Raw genomic sequence first — 5,405 nt, forward strand, 5'->3', positions numbered from 1 at the left:
AATATTATTTGGAGCAACTTAATTTATAAATAGTTGTCAACTTAAAAACATGTGTTCATGTTCAACATGTGGTAATTAAGTACATACAATTTAAGATTAGATTTAAATCATACGGTAAAACAAGTTGGAACTTTTGGAGTAATCAACTTAAAAACGTGTGTTTATGCTACCAATTATTAAGTGAGTGGTAATTGAAAACACCTCTGATTGCAGAGGAAAAGCCTTCTCCCCTAACCCAAATAACTTTGTTGCTTTAACAACATTTCAATAGAAGTTGTCTTAACTCAATAACCATCGATGCAACCTATTGCCTTGATTTTCTTTGTTAAGCCAAGGCATTTGTTGTTAGAGTGTACGTAGACTGGGCCTCCCATATAACCTGGCTGAGCCGATATAAAAACCAATCAGCAAATAACTTTCCAATACATTATTGATTACTATTTTTTAGGTCCTTTTAGGTTGGAAGTGAACATAAGTCATAGGTACATGGTGTACTTTTCCTTCACTACATGTATTAATACCTTTAGTTACTTCACAGATGTGGATGAATGATGTGAAATATAATCAAGTGTTAAATCAGACTTTAGTTCCACCTGGAGTGAATCCACAAGCTACCCTGCAGAATACAAATTCATTCAAACTAGCTGCACCTTCACCAGCTTTGAGAACACTTTCATGATCAATCATTATAAAACATATCACATATTATTCTGAAATGGACCAATCTGCACAACGACTACTTTTACTGTCTTTACTTTCACTATATTCTGATAATACTTTTCTACTTTTACTTGAAGAACATTTTGAATGCAGGACTGTTACTGTAACACTCTGGTATTTCTACTTTTACTCAAGTACAAGATCTGAGTACTTATTCCACTTCTGGTAGTGTATTAGTCTGAATTGTAGCTACAAAATCACACAGAGCTGCATAAAAATAGAATAATATGTACACGTGTGTACAATGATTTGTAGGTAATTTTGACTACTCAAGACACCTCACTTATACATCTTCAAAGTATTGGCTTTCAGAATATTAAACTTGTTTCGGCAAATTCAGATGATAAATACAACTTTGAAGCTTGTAACGGCATAATTACAAGCAGAGAACGGACTAATGTAACGTCACAGCAAGCATAACAACAGCCGTGTGTTATGAACACATACGCAAGAATGACATCATCTGTTGCTTAGTGACTTTTTTAACATTTAGTCTTAACACAAACGTGTGAATGTGTAAGGTTTACCATTATATTCAAATGTGAACAAAAATTGACTGTCTTTGTGTACCGGAACACTGAAAAATGCATTTGAGACATCTATGGCAGTAAATATGTTGCAGAGGCTGGAACTTTTGGAGTAATCAGATAAGAATTCCGGACGAGCGTGCATGCACAGCTGCATTTACATCGTAAATCCTGGACAAATCTCCACTCGTCAGGAGGTTTGTCTCTGATCTTTTTGACAGGAAACACTGGAATCGTTACACGGAATAATGACCCCTTGTTTAAGCAGAGAGGTAAACACTGGCCATCAACAGCTTCACGTTTCAATGAGTACGGTACGTGGACATTAACCCTACGTCATATCTGTGAGCTGCCCAGAGTGAGTATGGCACATCTGAAAGCGCGGCAGGAAGCTCAGAGATATGAGAATTACCTTATCCTCAACCAACAGCAATGTGCGCAGAACGGCTACGTTCGTGCACATTTTCCTTTGATACACGTCACGTGACATAGAGTACATGACATATTCTGTGTGTGTAGGTGTCTAATCAGTGACTGACTCCCAATCTTTAACGATTGGACCCAAATCCCTCCATCTATCAGTGGGGCCCCCTGGCTAGTGAAATGTGTGGACCGCCCCTGGGATTTGACACAGCTGGTTGTGTCTTGTGTGTGTGTGAGTCTAACAGAGATAGTGCTACCCAGCGAATTCCAATACATTTTTAAATATGAGCTCATCATTCACACATTCTAACAGTAAAACTCTCATCATAGCAGTTACGCGGATCTTTCAACCACGTTAGCAGTACAATGCAAAATGAGAAGTTTCCACACAGCAGGTGGAAAACCACGTTGACCAGTCAAATGCAACAACTCCTGAAAATCAGGATATGTCAGCAGCCCATTGATACACATTCACCAGTTCTTTATCATCAAATGACACTTTTTGAACCATCGTAGGAGATGGCTGTCGGACTTTAAGACCCTCATTTGTGGAAAAATGAGGTCCAAGCCGAACCGGAGAACCAGATCTCTGCCCAGTAAATGTATTGGGCAGGCAGATGATAAAATAACTGTTTTTTACTGATGTGGGAAATGGATTACTGTCAACACCGTTATCTCCACTCTGAAGTGGTACAGAAACTTCTCCTTTTCATAAACCCAGCACATGAATAAATCTATCACTACATTTGCATTCAGGCAAATCTACCCTTTTTTACCACAGAATGTGTAGCCCCAAAATCAACCAAAAATGTGTGGGACATTTCTTAACGCAAACATTCACTGTCATATTTCAAATATGTACCCTTTTTAATTACAGACATGTCCTCTAATTCTTCTAATTTCTCAATAGCATGTATGATGCGTGTGTGTGTGTGTGTGTGTGTCACTTCCCTGGTTTGATGCTGCTGGCTGAATTTCCATCTCGCTCGATTGGGCCCCTTCCCTGCTGTCCCCCTCTGCCTCCACTCCAGTGTTCTGTGAGCAGTCCCATAATCCAATGTTCAACACTTCCACACTTGGAAACATCTTTCTTCAAATGAACGTCTTGCTTCTTGTCCTCTGCCTCTGAAAACCTCCTCTGCCTCTCCCTCGGTATTGTGAGCGTCCAGCATTTTGTTTAGCTTGCGCTGTGTCTGTGAGTCCGTTGAGAAAGGCATTACTGAGGTTTGTTTCCCAAACACCTGCTTGGTCTCCTAGGGCATCGGGTTTGTTTATCCCGCTGTTGTCGAGCTTGGAGTTGACGCTGACTGCATGGCTGGGGCTTGTAGTGGAGGTGGTTGAGGTGTTCCAACCAGATTGCCAGGGTTGTACGCCGGAGGAGGGAAGGGATACCCAGTCGAGGAGAGGTCATTCAGGCCTGCAATGGAAGGACACAGAGATGTCTGGGGTTTACATGTTTTTTGGAAATAATGTATTTCTTTTCTTCACATTCATTTTCAACCTTAATATTTTATTTAATCCCCAAGGCCAACTGCCTTTTTTTTACTCCCCAGTATTATAAACACTTTCTATGAGTGTCCTTTTAGGTTTTTGATTTTTAATTTACTCAAAGACCCTCCCTTAGGAAATCCGAACATTTCCATCCATATATTTAATTTAGACAGACTTTCTTCACCATATTTTGCTCGCATGACATCAACTATCGGACCCTCAGGAGGCTGTACATACCCCCCCCCCCTGCTTTGCCCCCATAGCAAAGTCTTTTAAAGTGTCACCAAAACACTATTAAAGTGTCACCAAAACACTCCGTGTCACCAAAACACTATTTTTCATCCGTCGATGCTAGATATGCCAAATATCTCTGTTTTCGAGCAGTCCCTCTCCTGATGTCATGGAGTTTTAATTACGTTTAACTTTAAACAATTTAGACTTTGCACATCTCACCGAGTATTGAAAGCCCTTTGAGTTCGTTGGATCTCGTGAAGTCAATCGGTTCCACCCCTCGCGCTGGTCCCCTCGTCCCGTACGTTTTATGTCGGGGTAGAGGAGGATCCAAGATCCCGGAGCTAGCAGCCACCAGCGTCCAGAGGTTTCCCCGATCAAACATACAGAGATCCTGCCGACAACGCCATTTGTTACGGAAATCTAGGGCCCAACACAGCTGGAGAGTACAAGTCAAATGATCATAACAAATAAATGGTGAATCGAGAAAAGCTGTCTTTTGGTTATTTATTTGAAGCTTCAAATACACGATATAATGATTGAATAATGTCACAAGTCGCACAGAGTATGAAAAGTCTGTGCGAGAGTGCGCAGAACAATGGAAAAGCAAAGGTTATATAGAAAAGGAGTGGGAAAGAGAACAATCTGGGTTCACACAGTCAGATTGTTGATGAGACACCCAGTGGCCTTGAGTAGATAGCATAACGGTTCTCAGAGCAGGGAAGTTCGTGATGTGTCTGACTGTGTATGAGTCTCCCAGTCTGCTGAAACAGCTGTGGCCTTGCAGAGACTGGGAATATAATAGAATAATAATGTTAAAAGCACAACAAGAGGAAATAAGAAGCATTTGGTTTAAACATATGAAAGACATAATAAGGATAATAATAAGGATGATAATAATAAAAATTCCCACTACAGTGGCAAGGGGGCTTTATGTATGAATGCAGCGTAAGTGCTCGAGTTGACTGCCTGCACTAGCTCGCAGGCATTTCAGTGCGTATATGAGCCCGAAGAGCATGGCAAAAGCTGTCGCAACCCAGGGCAAGGCGCTGAGGACCTCTGATTCTTCGATGAGAACCTTGACGTCTTTGGGTCGATGAAACTGATCCTCTTTCCCAGTGACAAAGGTTTCCATTGTTGCCTGCCTCAGCGTCCTGCATATCATGCAAAAAAAAAAGGGGAATGGATGAGGACCACAGAGTGTAGTTCAACAGGCCTGAGGCGCAAATGTTTCTCCAAGATTGCAGCTACCTTTTACAAATACAAGATTAGAGTGGATAGATGAAAAGGAAAGTTCTCAGTTCAGTCGGCTCAAGAGGTCATCACAAATGACTATCTTTCTAACCAAGCAGTTATTTGCATGCAGTACAAATATGTTTTCTTTTATGAACAAACTTCTTGTGAGTGAGAGGTCTTACCTGGAATTCTTTGATGAGATGGTCAACAGGTTCACCCAGGTAGACCATTAGAGATTTGAGGATGCATGCTCTTCTGATGGCGATGTCCACAGTCTGAGTAAGAACAGATATATATATATAATAAATCAAATGCAAGAAAAAGGACGATTCAGCCACTGATCCCACAGATAAAAAACTCATTCAGATACCTCATCCAAAACCTGCAAGATCCCGGTGGTCTTCTGTTTCACAACTCCTCCCCTGCTCCTGATGACCTGCGGCAGTTTGGTGGAGTGTTTGTCCAACTGCGCCAAGAACTTTGTCTCCAATGGAAATGTTGTTATGCGCATGAACTCAGCATTTACCTAGAAAATATAAGCAGCATAGAAAACAAAAAATACTGAGAATTTATAATACACATATTTTTTATAAAGAGCCAACGGTTTGATTAAAAGTACTCCAAGTCAGCTTGTATGAATGTAACATTTAAATGAATTAATCCACATATTGAAAACCACCACCAAATAAAGACACTAAGAGTAATAGATGTAAAGCTTATATTGTGATATATATTCAAAAATAAACGTCAACATATTTGCCTTGGCTGTCTATAGTT

The 5,405-nt window shown here is 40.5% G+C and overlaps 2 long non-coding RNA genes across 2 annotated transcripts; both read right to left on the reverse strand.

Annotated features, from left to right (window-relative positions):
* Positions 1-350: 350 nt before the first annotated feature.
* LOC139434053 (uncharacterized) lies at positions 351-3,800 on the reverse strand. The gene is made up of 2 exons (XR_011643451.1): positions 3,615-3,800; positions 351-3,087 (listed from the first exon to the last, which is right to left on the reverse strand). It is a non-coding gene; the product is annotated as an uncharacterized lncRNA (long non-coding RNA).
* A 3-nt stretch (positions 3,801-3,803) lies between these two features.
* On the reverse strand, positions 3,804-5,173 carry LOC139434052 (uncharacterized). The gene is made up of 3 exons (XR_011643450.1): positions 4,999-5,173; positions 4,811-4,903; positions 3,804-4,546 (listed from the first exon to the last, which is right to left on the reverse strand). It is a non-coding gene; the product is annotated as an uncharacterized lncRNA (long non-coding RNA).
* Between the last annotated feature and the right edge of the window lie 232 nt (positions 5,174-5,405).

The sequence above is a fragment of the Pseudochaenichthys georgianus genome, chromosome 6, assembly GCF_902827115.2.
Source record: "Pseudochaenichthys georgianus chromosome 6, fPseGeo1.2, whole genome shotgun sequence".
In the NCBI taxonomy this organism is placed as follows: Eukaryota; Metazoa; Chordata; class Actinopteri; order Perciformes; family Channichthyidae; genus Pseudochaenichthys; species Pseudochaenichthys georgianus.